This window comes from Portunus trituberculatus, chromosome 39, assembly GCF_017591435.1.
Source record: "Portunus trituberculatus isolate SZX2019 chromosome 39, ASM1759143v1, whole genome shotgun sequence".
Taxonomy (NCBI): domain Eukaryota; kingdom Metazoa; phylum Arthropoda; class Malacostraca; order Decapoda; family Portunidae; genus Portunus; species Portunus trituberculatus.
Window position 1 is genome coordinate 98,246 of NC_059293.1, and position 16,755 is coordinate 115,000.

Here is a 16,755-nt window from a genome sequence, read left to right on the forward strand (position 1 = left end):
ACACTCGCTTAGTAGATGTGGAAACAATGTGCATCTCTCTCTCTCTCTCTCTCTCTCTCTCTCTCTCTCTCTCTCTCAAACCATGCAGTCCTTCGCACCTCAACCTGACCCACTGCGGAGCCTCGGCCTTGTCACCTGAGAGAGGGAGAGGGAGAGGGAGAGGTACTAATCACACGGGACGCGACACAGGTACGCTAATTAGTTTGTGGTCTAATATTACGTTCATCTGCCTCGAGGGATAAATATTTTGGTCAGGTAGTGTGTGTGTGTGTGTGTGTGTGTGTGTGTGTGTGTGTGTGTGTGTGTGTGTGTGTGTGTGTGTGTGTGTGTGTGTGTGTGTGTGTGTGTGTGTGAGAGAGAGAGAGAGAGAGAGAGAGAGAGAGAGAGAGAGAGAGAGAGAGAGAGAGAGAGATCCATGTAACATTAAATTCTCTCTCTCTCTCTCTCTCTCTCTCTCTCTCTCTCTCTCTGTGTGTGTGTGTGTGTCGCTGGCTCCCCTGTCCCTGTGAGTGCCATCAGCTGGTGACGTGAACACAACCATTACAAGAGTGGCTTCAATAACGGCAATGGTTGTCTATTGGGGCTCAAGTGAGGGACACTCAAGGCTCCATCAGCAGCTGTCCTCGGTGGTCGCTTTGCTGTGCGCGTCTCGTTAGAAGGTTCTCACGTGTCTATCTTAGTACGCTTCTACACTCCACCACCACCACCACTATCTTAGCTCGCCTCTACTGTACACCACCAAGCAGGATAAGGGTGTAAGACGTTCTCACATCTATTACTACTACTGTACTACTACTACTACTACTACTACTACTACTACAACTACTCACATCTACTACTACGTACATACAAATATCTACAAGGGGAGATAAGCTGCCTGGGAGTGCTTTAAGTGTTCCCATATGAAGTAACGTTAATGGGCCCCTCACCAGACGCCTCCGTGCTGAGTAAGCTCCATATTCCCAATCATTTCTCTGCTTCACTTTTACTATTTCAAAAGACTTTATCTAAATATACACGAGTTTTTAAGGTGCTTTACGGTTTTTTAGGCAGACTGACAAGATTTCTACATTATTAACTGGAGAAACACTCTTAAAAACTCAGCTGATATCTCTGTGGCTTTGGAAAATAGTTGTGTTAAGATAGCAGTGTTTCTGAATACGGACTTACGCTCCATATGCTCGAACACTTCACCGCCGCATCTCCACTCCTTTCAATAACCGTTTTTGGCGCTACATTGGTTTTTAGGAGTGCTTTTACTGTTGTAGCGACAGATGAGTAAGATTTCTTTATTACTAAAATGATAAAACACTCTTAGGAAGTCCAGGTAATCATCTCTGTGGCCTTTGAAAATAGGTGTGGTGAGAGAGCAAAGGGTTTCTAAATACTGGGACAATATACATCCTTCTACTTTTTCTCCTCCTTCTCCTCCTCTCTACTGTAGGTATTGTCTCCTTCTTGCTAATATGCATCCTCTCCCTCTCCCTTTCTCTCCTCCTCCTCCTCCTTTCTCCTGTTCTTCGCTTCCTAGTCCTCATCCTCTCTCTACTGTTCCCAATGGCTGCATAAAAACGTCTAGATTATTATCAGTGGGCCGCGTCGCAGAATAATTCATCAAGGCCGCGAGTCTCTGCCTCTCTTCGCGGAATATGCTGATAACGTGGATCATTCTGCTTGCCACTTACAGAAAGCACTTTTATGTTCGGCCTCGCTTATGCCTATCAACATCAACTTCTTTGTATTATATGTTTGTATTTATTATTTTTTGCCAGGGTTCCAGTCTAGCATGTGGCACGAAGACAACACACACACACACACACACACACACACACACACACACACACACACACACAGCGTCAGGTGCTCACGTTACGCTATTCATCACTAATGTTAGTCGTTCCTTCGCTGTGACCAGCCCCAACACTTCCATTTCTCTCTTGTTATTCTCTCTCTCTCTCTGATGGCCAGGGATCACGTTTCTGAGACAGTCTAGGACGGAAACCAAACCCGGAGCCCTCGCCGCGCCAAATTTCGCTTGTTTACTGTGATCTTTCCAAGTGTCTGTCAGCTGCCGCGCGTCTCCTTTCCCGCCCTGCCTCTCCCTCACGACGCAGCAGCAGCAGCAGCAGGAGTCCGCGGCTGCGAGGGGAGGAAGAGAGGGGAGTGAGGGCAGGACTGTGGCGGTGACATGTCGGTTAGATCTTGTTTCACGACGACAATGTGGCTGGGAAACTCTAGCTCCTCTGCCCTTTTGTCCATACGTCGTCCTGTTTCGCCCGTCACGTTCAGGCCGTCACACCCTCACGGCGGGGAGCAGCGCAGTGCCGTAACCCGCGTCCCGACCACCCTGGCACACTCAGCCGTCAGTGCCATGCTCCTTGCCTGACACTCCAAATACAATTCTCATCGTCTTCTGGTGTGTGAAATGCATCCTGGTCACTTCCCCCGGCCACTGTCTCAATGTCTCAATGTCTCACTGTCTCACCAGCGCCACCATCTCCTGTTCCTGCCCGCCGCTGCCCCCATGCCGCACCCACACCAGATTGTATTACTACACCGATGCTATTTGTAACCCACTGCTACTACTACACCACCGCTGCTATGACTGCCACTGTTACCCTCTACTCTTCCCACTGCTGCTACTATTACTACTACTGTTACTACCACCGCTGCTATGACTGCCACTAATGATTTCCTTACCTCCAGCTATTTCTGAGCGATTGGTACTGCTGGTGCTATTAACCATACAGCTGCCTGCTATTGATGCTACCTACTAGTTCTTGCTGCCACTACTACTACTATTACTACCAACACCTACTGCAACTATTTGTATTTGATTTATTGTAGGGGTTTATGATGTTATTGTTGCAGTACCGTCAATCAGTCAGTCTTTCAATCAGTCTAACGATTAACTTTGACCAAATCGAAAAGACGTAAGTATGTGAAGAATTATTCATTATATTGATCATCGGTACTCTCTCTCTCTCTCTCTCTCTCTCTCTCTCTCTCTCTCTCTCTCTCTCTCTCTCTCTCTCTCTCTCTCTCTCTCTCTAACATCACTTTTCTATCTAACACACTCATACACATACAAAAGCACACAAATTCTCTCTCTCTCTGTGTGTGTGTGTGTGTGTGTGTGTGTGTGTGTGTGTGTGTGTGTGTGTGTGTGTGTGTGTGTGTGTGTGTGTGTGTGTGTGTGGAGGTGGTAGTCACTATTCAGTCGCCTTCCTGCCTGTCTTCCTACACCAACCAGCCAGCCAGCCATCCCCTTCCACCATCCCCACCCTCACCCCGACACTTCCAGCGCAGCCTATGATATAAAAATGAAGCATTCTGACACAGCATTTTCAAACCAGTCATGCCTCTACTGCCACCGCTGGGCTGCCCACGCGACACCTTCACACGTCACATAAATCCGGTACAAATTTCTCCCACAACACGAACTGCAACGCCTTTTACTGTGCTCACCTCACCAGGATGACTCGCACTCTCAAACACTTCTCTGCTTCACCTCCACTATTTCAAAAGGCTTTATTTAAATGCACACGAGTTTTTTTTTAAGGTGTTTTTAAGGTTCTAGAGGCAGAGTGATAAGATTTCTACATTATTAACTGGAGAAACACTCTTGATAACCGCGCTAATCATCTCTGTGGCCCTTGAAAATAGTCGTGGTGAGGGAGCAAAGCGTTTCTGAATATGGGCTCACTGCATTATGGGCGAAGTGAGGTGGTGAGGTGGTGTGCTACTAGACTGCTGAACGAGTGAGTGGCGATGCTGTTGTTGCCTTTTTCTTTTCTTCATAGGTTATTTTCTCTTGCGTATTGAATAAGGGCAAGAATAACAACTTGAGGATAGAAGGGACGAGGTTGAAGGTGATGAGATGATGTGATACTAGACAAGTGAATGAGTAAAGATGTTTTCGCCTCCTTTTCTTTTTTTTGTCTAAATTCAGTTAGGCATTAATCTCCTCATTACTGGGAAACATTTTTACCTCGAGATTTGTTTACGATGTGACCATTTTCTTGACATTATTAATAGTCTGTGGTGGCCAAAAGATTAATGGACACAATCTTCACTATTTTAATTCCCACATGAATTTCTGAAGCTGCTGTATAAAGTCACCAAATAGTAACCAGAATGGATATGGAAACGCGTCATGGTACTCGTAGGGTTAAAATAAGGCAAAGTTAACATACGGGATAGAAAATGAAGTTTTTCCTCTATCAACAAAGATCGTATGGTAATGACAAATGAGTGAAAAAGTCTGTCGTTTCTTTCCTTTTGTATTCGTATAAGACAATGAAGCAAAGAATACTAACCAGGGAAAGAAAGGAACAAGGAATAATTTCAAACAGTTCCCTTTGAGCAAACCGAGTCCATAAGATGAATTATTATCACGATTTAGCTACAACAGACTTTTTTATGAGCAGCATATTGAATTAACCTTTTCAATACCATGACACGTTTTCATATTCACTCTGGTTACTATTTGCCGATTTGAAACAGCTTCAGAAACTCATATGGGATTAAAACAGTGAATACTATGGGCCATTAATCTTCTGACCTCCATAGATCCTTCCTAATGTAAATAAAATCGTCTAATTACACCAAAACTCGTAAAAAATGCGTCCCAGTACTGAGGAGGTTAAGAGCAAAGAAGAACAGCCAAAGGAAAAAAAATAAACCCTTGAAGGAAAGTCAGTCCATGGAGCGAGTTATAAAGAGCCGCGTATTGGGCCAAAAAATATATCTAACAGCCAAGGTAAGAAAAACAAGAGTATACTCGTACACAATCCCTCTGAAGACAAGGCAGGTCCATACAGTGTGTTACTCTAATGACGGGGAACAAGTCAATATTTCTTTCTTTTATTGACTGGACAAGGACACGCCAGGAACCTTGAGCAGGAAAAATATTGAGTTAATGTTGTTCTTTCAAGGCAAAGCCAGTCCATATTGTGTGCTACAGTTCAAAGGATACATCGTTAATTTTTTCTTTTATTGCAGGACAATTAATAAAAAAAAACGGGGACCTTGAAGAGAGAAAAAATGAAGACTAAATGTTGTTCTCTCAAGACAAAGTCAGTCCATATAATGTGCTGCTGAACTGGAGATACCTTAACATGTCTTTCTTTTGTTGCAGGACACTGAATAAGGATAAAGCAGAGACCTCGATGAATAATATAGAGTAAATGTTGTTCTCTGAAGGCAAAACAAAGCCATAGGTGCGGTAGTGTGCAGGTGAAGCAGTGGTGACTCTTTCCTTCACTCTGAGCAAAAAATGCATAACGGCAATCTTGAGGAGGTGGATGATAAAAGTTTCACCTTTGACTAATACTTCGCACACCTTGCTTTAATCACTTCACCATTCGAGATGTTTATCTTTGCTCTACAGACTGGAAGACTTACAAATATCTTGTATAAGTGCATTTAATGGTGGTACCTGTTGGTTAGAAAAATGAAAGGGCTCAGTGGTTCTCTCGAGTCAAAGGAAGCTTATAAGGTGAGGCGGTGTATTGCTGAGCCAATGGTGATTCTTTCCTTCTATTTACAGTAAGCCGTTAAATAGAGTTATAGGGCGTCCTGTTCTTGAGTAGACTGTCGCGGCGAGACACATGATGAAGCAAGATATATTAATTTCTCTAACGTTTCGACAGAAAGGATTTATTATCAAAACGTTAGAGAAATAAAGGTCAAATTCATTCTGTTTCCCCACCGCCACAATCCATTCACTGGTCTGATCTATACATCACGCCTCGTTCTCTTCAAACAAACGATGCACATAAACTAACCCAATACACTGGTGGACACTTTTTTGGCCTTTCTGTAACAGCAAAACACTGATTCAGGAGCAATAAAACACTTAAAAGAAATCAACAATGTGCACTTCACTTCTCTTTACCCAGGAAGACTATACGTACTTCTCTTCAAAATCCATAACGATGTTTAAGATACCGATGAAACTTTTCTTCCCTTTCTCTGGCAGCAAGACATTGAGAACAATAAAACAGTTTAAAAGGAGGAAAAAATAGAGTAGTACGTAGTTCCCTTCAGACAAATAAAGACAGCACGATGTTCCACTACAACGTATAATATTGTTATTACACGTTTTTCCCAGCAAGGTATTGATTTAGAGGCCATAAAGCAACATGGAAGTAACGATAAAAAATAAATAAAAATAGACACTATACGAAGCTCTCTCCAAGGGAATCTAAGTCAATAAATCAGATCAGATCCCTCAGCCGATAATTCTCACTTGAGGTCTAATTTGCTGTAAGTAGGAAAAAAAAAGGGCAGATAATTCTGTGGCTCATTGGAGGGATGAAGTAATGGAGGTATTGGCTAACTCTTACATCAGAGGTAATAAGATAAGATACTCAATAAGTCTTGGATCAGAGGTAAAGGAGGTTGTAAGTCTTGGATATAAAGTAATGAAGGTATTGAGTAACTCCCGCATCACTTGTAAAGAAGGCATTGATGAAGTTTTGACTTTGAAGTAATGAACACACTGAGTCATTCCTGAATCTGAGATAACCAAGATAGGTACTGGGCTAATCTTGGAGGAAATCGCAAGTAAAGAAGATAAATATTGGATATGACGCAATGAAGATATTAACTTATGAATCACAGGTAAAGAAGGTGGTGATTAAGCCTTGGATTTAAAGTAATGAAGATAATGAGTTACTGGATCAGGAATAATGAAAATAGTGTTTTTGAACAACAAATAAAGAAGATAAGACTCAAATATGACGTAATGGAGATATAAATAAAGTCATTCCTGCACCAGAAGTAATAGAGACAGTAACCACTTCATTCCCGGATCAGAAGAAAATATGATGAAAATATGAAGACAGACAAGAGAAGATACGTCAAGAATAGAAGAATACAAACAAGAAGAGGAAAATACACAAAAGTGGGAGCCAATACAGGGACATTCAACCTACATCCACTACTGGACTGGAATGGACTGGACGAGAACGATAACTGAGGATACTGATTAAATACTGCACCACAAATAACCAAAACAATGCATTACACAGCTAAAAAATACACTGATACAATATACATCAAAATTAATGGAAACACTGAGCATTTAACCTCTTCATTACTGGGACACATTTTTACAACGAGTTTTGAGTGTGATTTGATATTCACGTTAGAGAAAAGTCTATGGAAACAATGCCTTACACAGCTAAACAATACACTGATACAATATACATCAAAATTAATGGAAACACTGAGCATTTAACCTCTTCATTACTGGGACACATTCATACCACGAGTTTTGGATGTGATGTGATGATTTTATTCACATTAGGAAATATCTATGGAGGTCAGAAGATTGATGGCCAGAGTCTTCACTACTTTAATCCCCCACATGAGTTTCAGAAGCTGTATAAATCGCCAAATAGTAACCAGAATGAATATGGAAACGCGTCATGGTACTGTTGGGGTTAATTCCCAAACTAACACGTACCGAAGATGTTGACAAGTCTTGGATCAGAAATGAGTATTGGATCAGCGGAATGGAAGAATGTAAGTGTACGAATGGTGAGGGAGTCGAGTGTAGGCGGGGAGATGATAATAAATAAATAAATAAATAAATAAATAAATAAATAAATAAATGAATAAATAGATGAATGAATAAGAGTATTTCATTTACATATTTATCTATCATTATTTTTCACGTTATTTTCAGGAGAGAAGGAGAGAACCGCTGTCACCTTTCCCTCAGAACTCGATAGAAGGAGGAATAAGAAGTACAGTAAGATCTCCTATTAGTGTAGTATTAGTGACGCACAACTTAAGACTTCAACTCGTAATGAAAATATGACATCATTTGGATACATCAACAAGGAAGACGTGGAATATAAGAGGAAGAGGGAAAGAAGAGGTGACTTGTGTATGCAGTGAATGAAAACATGCTTGTAGTGTGTGTGTGTGTGTGTGTGTGTGTGTGTGTGTGTGAGTGAGAGAGAGAGAGAGAGAGAGAGAGAGAGAGAGAGAGAGAGAGAGAGAGAGAGAGAGAGAGAGAGAGAGAGAGAGAGAGAGAGAGAGAGAGAGAGAGAGAGAGAGAGAGAGAGAGAGAGAGAGAGAGAGAGAATGAAAGTGAATATACCCGCTATGGCGACCCTTAACGGAAGCAGCTGACGGAAGAATAACATTATGACACCTTCTATTCCATGTAAAGAAACCTTAGACGAATTTAATGAACAAAAAACAAAGCCGCAGACACAGAAGGACCTTAACTGCGCCACTATTTCTTGTACTGCCACTGGTGTCTTTCGAAACTCTACACTTACTCCAGTCACTTCATTAACCGCTTCAGTACCATGACGCGTTTTCATATTCCCTTTGCTTACTATTCGGTGCTTTTAGACAGCTTCAGAAACTTATGTGGGGGATTGAAATAGTGAAGACTCTGGCCATTAACCTTCTGCTCTCCATAGACTCTTCCTAAAGTCAATAAAACGGTCTAATCTTAGACAAATCTCAAGGGAAAAATGTGTCCCAGTACTGAAGGGGTTATGCTCGAAGAGAGGCAATGGCTGGTGAAATTATAAAGCAAAAATAAGATGACTTGCTTGAGAAACATTAGGACCAACATCCTTGGGGAGGTGAAGGCCGGGGCGCACGTAAAAAGGGGTTATCATTGCAATAACTTTAATCATGAGACAAAATTTGAGTGGGAAAGCCAGAGAGAGAGAGAGAGAGAGAGAGAGAGAGAGAGAGAGAGAGAGAGAGAGAGAGAGAGAGAGAGAGAGAGAGAGAGAGATGCAGATATAGACTCGTATTCTCAAACCCTTCCGTGCTTCACCTCCACTATTTCAAAAAGCTTTATGAAAACTGATACGAGTTTTCTAAGTTGTTTTTACGGCTCTAGAGACAGAGTGACAAGATTTCTACATTATCAACTGGAAAAACACTCTTGACAATCCGTCTAGTCATCTCTGTGGCCTTGGAAAACAGTCGTGGTGAGAGAGCAAAGCGCTTCTGAATAGGGACCTTAGACAGAGGCGGAGGCGCTCACTGGTTACGGATGAAAGACGTGCGTACATATGAAGACGAGAAAAATACTGAAGGTCACTTGTATAATAAATCGTGGAAGTGTTGGTGCGAGTCTGAAATGCTACGTTTGTTGAAGTCTTGATGAGGTACGAATACTTTGGGCAAGACTCCGCGCGGGGATGTGAAAGATGAATGAGTCTGGCAATGGAAGGCCCGCCCAGTACTCCCATCAGCTGTCTCTTGTATTGCTAATGGCTGGGGGAAGTGAAAAACTCGTGTCAATTTTCATAAAGCCTTTTGAAATAGTGGAGGTGAAGCAATGGTTTGAAATTTTTTTTCAGGACTTATGAAACTATACAGAGTGGCAAGGAAAAACCACTCCCTCCTTCCTTCTTTGGTAGCTGAAGACAATATGACACTCGTTACTTCATTCGAATAAGCCTTGACAATTACACAACAAGTAAAAATACGAGTTACCAACAGGCACTAAAAATGTTTAAAACTCCTCAGTCACTCCTCTTACAACCAGTCGTGTCTCTCGATGCTCTGTACTTGCACCAAACCATTTCATCAAGCATTAAGAGAAGAAATTACATGTACAAAACGGTTCATGGTTGTGAAGGACTGAGGCAGCAGTGAACACATGGACACATCACCACACCCCACCAAAGCCTTGAGTGCTTAGGGTTGGTGTAACATAATGACGTAACACCAATTAGCATTAACAACGCTAGCCCATCGTGACTGAGCTTCGTATGGTAACCGCACCACTAAAATATCGCAGTCCTCTCCGGTCCGTGGCTGTCCATCCCACGCACCCAGCTGGTCCCTCGCCTCGCCCCTTGTCACGCCACGCACTCCACACGTGACTCTCCTCATCCTGAACACTGTGGACCAATGAGTGTACGAACCAACACAACAGTACACTTGTAAACAGGGACAATAAGGCATCATTGCCAAACAAACACTGTAAATCCTTGCTAGGCACAAAGTCGTACGAGAGTTTCTTCCTTGCCGTGTGGGTGTTAAGGAATTTAAGAGGCATACGTGGTAATCTAACTCTGTAAGTCTTTCCCGCTGACATCACCTCCAAGTTACGTGACTGTTCAAGGAGGGAATGTCTGACGTTTCGCTTATTCCATTCAGGCAAATGACATGATTGAGGCACGAGAAACTGGTAAGAGACTAATACACTAAACGTCCCCACCAGTGATGTCACCCTCTGGTTACATCAAATTAAAGAGCAAAATACTAAGAACAGCCTACATTCAGACACATAGCAAGGCTGAGAAGGAAGATACAAAATGCAATGTGGTGTGGTGAGACACTTCTCGCATGCAAGTGTCCTCCAGTCGGCAGTGACGAGGCTGTGGCCACTTGCATCGTGGCAAAAGCTTCAAGAGGATAATGAGGGATGATAAAGATGCGTTGGCGGCGGCTCACTCCCTGGCGACCCGACCACCAACACAGGCCAGACCCTCCCTTCCCTCCCTTCCCGCACTGTGATTCCCAGCCAGCATACAAAGAAAGGCAAGGAAGCGGACAGATTAGCGATGATGCAGCGGCAGAAGCAAATAACAATCGCCATCAGGGAGCGAGGCAGGTGGGCGGAGCGGCCGTGACACATGAAGAACACGGTTTAAACTAATAATTCAATGAACACACGTGTAATTATGTTAAAAGGAACTGCCGGCAACTCCAGCTTGGGTAATTACGTGTTGGTGGACTCAGAGGAGCGACACAAGAGTAACCTGCGAAAAACTGCAGCTCAGGCAAAGGAACAAACCTCGCCACGGGAGGGAGTGGCGGCCAGAGTTCCCAGGGCCCACTTGCTGCCCCGCGTCACCCACCACTGCCCTCCCTCCCTGACCACTACCACCACCCACTACTGCTTTACTGTTTCTACATACGCTGCCTTGCTATCAAAAGCCGCTCCAGCCACTAGTGTGATCAACATAATGCACTCATCAATTCTTGTGTACGATTCAAGCCTGGTGCATCTATTCAAGTTTTTGTGGCCCCTCCTTCCTCTCCCTCCCTCTCTCCCTCTCTGTGGCCGCCTAATCACCACGTTATGGCTTCTGTAACAACTTAAGTACACGGTTCATGAGTAAGATTTATCAGTCTCGATTCTCCTTATCCAACTCGGTGTCGGTGGCAATTTTAATATATCGAGATTTATCAGCTAAGCCAAGGTCACCTCTTATCTCGTTATCTTGGTAATGACACCACACAACGCTACACCATACAACACTACACAACACAACAACACACACACCACACACACACACACACACACACACACACACACACACACACACACACACACACACACACACACACACACACACACACACACACACACACACACACACACACACACACACACACACACACAACACACACACACACACACACACACACACACACACACACACACACACACACACTGGATTATAGACGCATATAGCAACACTTCCCGATAACCTGATACTGTACTGCACCACTTCACCACCACCACCACCACCACCACCACCACCACCTCTTAATCTCAAGTCACTCCAAGACAGCTCATTACAAAACGTCTTAGTGAAGGACAACAGGTCTGATGCTCCTTTTCTTTAACCTTACACTGTCACAGGCTCAGAACACGAGAGAGAGAGAGAGAGAGAGAGAGAGAGAGAGAGAGAGAGAGAGAGAGAGAGAGAGAGAGAGAGAGAGAGAGAGAGAGAGAGAGAGAGAGAGAGAGAACAGTTATCATACACTGGGCCTGTGAACTGCAATAAATAGATAGATAGACAGACAGACAGACACACACACATACAGACAGACAGACAGACAGACAGGTAGGCAAACAGGCAGGGCGCGGTAGAGTGCAGGCAGGTTCTTCTTTCTGTGGGCTTCGTTCCCACCTCCAGCACTCCACCGCCGTGTTGGGCAAGAAAGTGATAGAGGCTGATGGAGCTTTAGCCAAAAATTACACCAATCGTGACCGTGTTGGGAGGGAGAATGACTGTGATCGTGACTGCATTACAACACTTCCCGCCCCGCCAGTGGGAAGTGATGGCACGTCTCGACTGAGCCAGAAAACACACAATAGACTTTATCTGAATATGGATGAAAAGAGATCGATGACTTAAGTGGCGCCTCCAAGGAGTTGAATGCATCCAATATATCCATCCCACGGCACGTAACTCCCTCACTCCCTCCCTAACTCCCTCAGCCAGGGCGGCGGTCCAATGCCTTAACAGTTTCAAGATAGATCCACTTCAACTAGCCAAAAATCATCGTATAGAATTGCAGAGCTGGGCCCGTATTCTGAAACACTCTGGTCTCTCTCTCTCTCTCTCTCTCTCTCTCTCTCTCTCTCTCTCTCTCTCTCTCTCTCATCGTTAGTATAGATTGTTACACTGGTTCTCAAGAGTGTTTCTCAAGTCAGTAAAGTAGAAATATTGTCAACCTGTCACTAGAATCTCAAAACACGTTCTTAACCCCTTTAGTACAGGGACACATTTCTATTATGAGTTTTGGGTCTAATAAGTAGATTTTATCGACATTAGGAAGGGTCTATGGAGGTCAGAAGATTAATGGCCAGTCTTCACTATTTTAATCCTCACATAAGTTTCTTAAGCTACATAAAGTTACCAAATTGTAAGCAGAATATGGAAACGCGTCCTGGTACTGATAAGGTTAAACAGGTGCAACTTCAGAGCTTTTTAAATGTGGAGACGCGGCGCATAATTGTTTCAGATTATTTGACAAGGCGACTGAAGGAGTTAGCCGCGAGAAAGACTGAAACACAAGGCCCACCCACATCCCTTTTCGCACAATTTAAGCAATTACAGCCACCGCCGCTCCGCCAAGGTGACCCTCCCTCCCTCCAGCCCATATACATACACACGAGCACGCTCCACGGCCTCCACTCCTACACTCCCACTCCCTCCTGCTGCCTCGTTCGGTCCTGTCAAGGGGGTCGTTGACTTGCCTTCACGCTACACGGGAACATGAACGTGGTGGTGGAGAAATGCCTTAACGATCTCAAATTAGCTACTGCATGTTTCTCATCCTTTCACTTATAGGAGCCGATTTAGAGGTCTGGCTTTGTAAGAATCACAAGTTCACTGTAACATTAACACCTGTATTAAAAAACGCCTTGCTCTCTCACCACGACAATTTTTCAAGTCCCCAGAGACGACTAACCGGGTTTTCAAGACAGTTTTACCTTATGATAATCTAGACAACTTGCCAATTCATCACCAGAACCATAAAAATATCCTTAAAACACCAGCATCTTCAACTAGAGCCTTTGGAAAGTAGTGAGTGTGGTGAGAGAGCAAAGCGTTTCAGAATATTAGCTAAACACTCAAATTGGTGTGTTAAATACGCCTTGAAGAGAAGAGGAGCATCATCCCTCCTTTGTTTCTTGATCTGTCATTCTACTACCGGAAAATCATATAATTATTACCTAAAATATCAACACCCCGTAGCGTGAGAGATCAAAGGTGCACTGAAAAGAGATGAGAAAAGCGCCATACACACTCTACGTTTGACTACAATCACGGACAAACACTTCGCTAACCTTCACTCCTCTATTGTCTGTTCGTCTACTCCACGCAAGATTTCTCACACCATCTCTTCCTACTGTTCTCTGCATTGCCGCCTTTTATCATTCCTCGACTGGTCTTCTATTACTGATACTGTCCATCTATCACCCATTATTCTCATGAAGCGTCCTGGTCAGCTAGCCTCTCTCCTCAGACAAACACGACAAGAAACAAATAAGTTGGAAGCAATTCAGTAGTGATCACTTTATAGTTGCTTTGTCTTACTTTATTAAGTGATGTGCTTTAAATACAAAGGGTCAGCTTAAACCAAACATGAGTCAACAAAATATAGATGATTAATTCTTATCTCTCACTGTATCAAGTTACGGGCACAACACACATACACACACACACAGAGAGAGAGAGAGAGAGAGAGAGAGAGAGAGAGAGAGAGAGAGAGAGAGAGAGAGAGAGAGAGAGAGAGAGAGAGAGAGTGTGTGTGTGTGTGTGTGTGTGTGTGTGTGTGTGTGTGTGTGTGTGTGTGTGTGTGTGTGTGTGTGTGTGTGTTCCTGCCCTCACTGCACTCCAGCTCAGTATGTCAGCTCCCTCTTGGTGTCTTTTACCAGGTGGCGTATTTTCCCAGGCCGGGGTTCGTGCAGCGTCCAACAGTAAGTCTGGCAAATTGGCAAAAAAACTCCTGACTCCCAAAACAGCCTCATGTCACCTGCCACCTGCAAGCCTCCCTTAGGTGACCCTGCCACACGCACCCCCTCCCGCCTTCCGCCTCCAGCCCACTCACTGCACTCATGACCTGCATAAGCTTTCATATTGCACTCTTTTTTTATGCAAAGAAATTTTATAGACATATGTAAAGTGAAGCTGCCATGGCCTTTCAAGAAACAGTTGGCTATTATCTTTGATATTATCATACACTCGAACACACACACACACACACACACACACACACACACACACACACACACACACACACACACACACACACACACACACACACACACACACACACACACACACACACACACAGAAAAAAAACAAGAGACAAACATGAAAGATAAACAAACACGCACCATCCTTACATACACACACACACACACACACACACGGAAATAAACTAAAATAAAATAGAAGTTGCAAAAACAAACACAGTCTCTCTCTCTCTCTCTCTCTCTCACACACACACACACACACACACACACACACACACACACACACACACAGTATCAACAATCAGCAAGGCCCATACCAGACCACGCCCCGCCAAGACAAGTTTGGAAGTTTATGGTGATGCTCCTTTACAAGTGAACCAGCCTTCCTTCACCGCTGCTCAGACTCGCCCGCCTCTCAAACCACTCCACTCGACACTCACTCTCCGCCAACACCTTCACCTCATAACGCACAAAAAACTAATGGGATTCTCGTTCTGCTGGTGCTGCATTGTAACACACTTAATGTACTTCCTTATCTGGGTACTGTTTCTTTTTTTTCTTTGGTATATGCAATTTCCCTTAGGCCAGTCTGTTCCTTTATTCTTTGCAGTCTCTCATTGGTCAGTTATCGTCACCTACACACACACACACACACACACACACACACACACACACACACACACACACACCACTGCCTTAACATTTGCTACATTCAAGTCACGATTGGTGATTACTCTGCCTTTTTTTTTTTTCATCTCGTATTATGCAGTTACACTTCATTGCATTCAATATTTCAGTGTCTCGTCCACCAATAGCAGTGTAGTAAGTCAAGTCGCTAATGAAACTCATCCCACATACACAGTTACTCCCGTCACTGCTCTAACAATCGTTGCATTTAAGTTGTTAGGTGATTACCTTGTCTCCTTCCCTAGTAATTTGTACCACACTTCCTTGTTTTCATTGCTTTGAGTGTCTCGTTCATCATAAGCAGTGTGAATTGCTCACTACATAATGGACTTCATCCTACATAAACAAAACTGCCATAACAATCGCCACAATCAAGCTGTTCACTAATTACCTCGTCTCCTTCCCCGTCTGTCTTATTTTTTCCCGACTCATGAAACCTTTGGACTCCAAGAAAACACTAATGTAAATGGAGAGAGAGAGAGAGAGAGAGAGAGAGAGAGAGAGAGAGAGAGAGAGAGAGAGAGAGAGAGAGAGAGAGAGAGAGAGATTCTAACTGGCCACTTTTTATAAAACAATGAAGCTTGGAAGCCCCAAGACTGACGGCAGCAAATGTCAACATCGGCAAGGCAAGTTGCTCGTCACGTAATGGTGAAGCATATTTTCTACTCTAAATATAACACCACCCAGTAAACTCTCACTCTTCTGACACACACACTGTCGTCAAGGGTTGAGTCTGAATACTATATGGAGTCTTATATACGTAGTCAGATTTTTTTACGTAAGAGGGGAAAGCTCGCCAAGGGCAATAAAAAAAAAAAAAAAAAAAGCCCACTTAGTTGTCAGTCCCCTTGCAGGTCCAAGAGTTAGCGAAAAGGAAAGGATAAATGTTTTGAAACCTTCCTCTTAAATGAAGTTGGAAATACAGAAGCAGGCAGGGAGTTCCAGAGTGTACTACAGGATTGAGCACTTCACTATTATATTTTCTGAGCGAGTGGAGTCAGGGCAGTTGTTGACAGTTGCTGCCTCACCTGAGACTGACAGTTTTCTTTAACTAAACTTTTCTTGCTGACTTGACAATGAAAGTTTTGCAGACATCCAAAGGTTTCTGTGAGTGTGGAAGAAAATAAAGAATAACTCCGGTAAAGGAATCAAGATTATATTACCTTGTGTTCATATCAACACTTACAACCTCGCCTCATTAATGAACATATCTGATGGTGCTCCCTGGTCAGTTTATTAACTACCTGCTCGTTGGTGTCACCCCGGCCACTCACCACCACCATGTCCTGAGTGTTCACCAAGCACTCCTCTGCTTCACTCACCACCGTCACCACTCCATCACTTTCCTAACAGGACGCAGGTCACTCTCGGAGTGACACTGCACCACGAGGTCACTTCACCCTTGCTCGGGAGACGTAAACAGACGCACATGACCACATTCACTGTTGCAATCACTGCCCCGTTCACTGCCGGCTGTCAGATCAAGCCACGTTTTCCTTCGCGCTGGACAACTTTCCACCGCCGAGCGCCTTCCATTGTGAATAGCGGCTGTTAAATGTCCGAACCTGTGT

The 16,755-nt window shown here is 43.7% G+C and overlaps 1 protein-coding gene across 1 annotated transcript in view; it reads right to left on the bottom strand.

The window, feature by feature from the left end:
• The window catches only part of LOC123515554 (caskin-1-like), a 113,001-nt gene that overhangs the window by 96,119 nt on the left and 127 nt on the right, over positions 1-16,755 (bottom strand).